Raw genomic sequence first — 2,266 nt, 5'->3', positions numbered from 1 at the left:
CACCTCTGTATCTATTCTTTCTTAGCTAAACAGGTGGAAGATCTATCCAATTTGGTTATATTATATCATGGACTCGAAAAACGGATCTGAATTTGACTGAAATGCACGATCTTCACAGGTATCACTTTTCACGATACCTAAAAGGTGGAATAGCGATTTTCGAACCATTTCCTATAAGAGAATGGTTTCCATTACTTTGAGAAATGGATTCTTATATCAAACTATAGCTATTGCATTAAAGAAGAAAAGAAACTAATAGAAGTCGAAGACGCGGAATGATAGTGAATAGAGAGAAAGATTCTTCTGATTTTCTTGTTTCTATCTACTAGACGCCGTAGAGAATTGAGAATTTTCATGTCTTTCAATTCTCGTACTCGTAATTGGAAAGTTATGGAAGGAGACCCATCATTTTGCAATGAAAACAACATATAAAACTCTGGACAATTTCGAAATCAGGCCAAGCGTCTTAATACATATGCAAAAAAATTCATTATTGGCCCACCATTGATTAGAAGATTTAGCTTGTATGAATCGCTATTGGTTTGATACGAATAATGACAATCGTTTCAGTATGTTAAGGATACAGATGTATCCACAATTCATTTAGAGTTACTTAATAGTCTATTTCTTATACCATATCTCTATCCCGTGAAATTCTCGAGCCAAAAGATGGATGCATATGCTGTGTTTCATTTTGCTAAATGATATCAATTAAATGGTGTATCAATTCCATAAATTGCATATAGCAATAAATAAATCAGCAAAATTCTTTCTAATATTTTAGATAGAAGAAACATTTCTTCTATCTAAAATATTAGAAAGAATGTACCCTTCTATCCAAATCCAATTTGCATCGATAAAATAAATCCAAATTCCAGTAGTAGATGAATAATTGCAAATTTGTGTGTGTACGAGATTAGAATAACTTCAAAATAACTGACATAATTTTGTATTTTTCCTGATCAGAAAAATACATGAAAAAGAAAGGAGGTCAGAAAAATTTTTGGATTTATGGTTAAAGAAGAAAAAGAAGAAAACAGGGGTTCTGTTGAATTTCAAGTATTCAGTTTCACCAATAAGATACGGAGACTTGCTTCACATTTGGAATTACACAAAAAAGATTTTTCATCGGAAAGAGGTCTACGAAGACTTTTGGGAAAACGTCGACGTTTGCTGGCTTATTTGGCAAAGAAAAATAGAGTACGTTATAAGAAATTAATCGGTCAGTTGAATATTCGGGAGCAGTAATTTAATCGTTCAAATTTTTTTCTTGTTTTATTATTTTTTTAGTAGTCTTATAGTAGTCTTAGATTTTTCATTTTGATGAGCCTCGCTTTGAGGAATTCATGGAATAATCCATTTTCATGGAATAATGAATTAAGGAAGAAAGGATATGAGTCTACCGCTTACAAGAAAAGATCTCATGATAGTCAATATGGGCCCTCAACACCCATCAATGCATGGTGTTCTTCGACTGATCGTTACTCTCGATGGTGAGGATGTTATTGATTGTGAACCCATATTAGGGTATTTACACAGAGGAATGGAAAAAATCGCGGAAAACCGAACTATTATACAATACTTACCTTATGTAACAAGGTGGGATTATTTAGCTACTATGTTTACAGAAGCAATAACAGTAAATGCACCAGAATTCTTGGAGAATATTCAAATACCACAAAGAGCCAGCTATATTAGGGTAATTATGTTAGAATTAAGCCGGATAGCTTCTCACTTGCTATGGCTTGGACCTTTTATGGCGGATCTCGGCGCACAGACTCCTTTTTTCTATATTTTTAGAGAGAGAGAATTAATATATGATCTATTTGAAGCTGCTACAGGTATGCGAATGATGCACAATTACTTTCGCATCGGAGAGTAGCCGCCGATCTACCTTATGGATGGATCGATAAATGTTTAGATTTCTGTGATTATTTTTTACGCGGAGTTGTTGAATATCAACAACTTATTACACAGAATCCAATTTTTTTAGAGCGAGTTGAAGGAGTAGGTTTTATTAGCGGAGAAGAAGCAGTAAATTGGGGCTTATCGGGACCGATGTTACGAGCTTCTGGAATACAATGGGATCTTCGTAAAAGTAGATCCTTATGAGTCTTACAACCAATTTGATTGGAAAGTCCAATGCAAAAAGAAGGGATTCGTTAGCTCGCCTATTTAGTACGAATTGGTGAAATGAGGGAATCCATCAAAATAATTCAACAAGCTGTAGAAAAAAATTCCTGGAGGACCTTATGAAAATTTAGAA

Source organism: Triticum urartu, unplaced genomic scaffold (assembly GCF_056163025.1).
Source record: "Triticum urartu cultivar PI428250 unplaced genomic scaffold, HENAU_Tu73 scaffold1, whole genome shotgun sequence".
NCBI lineage: Eukaryota > Viridiplantae > Streptophyta > Magnoliopsida > Poales > Poaceae > Triticum > Triticum urartu.
Note: the sequence above shows the minus strand (reverse complement) of the source record.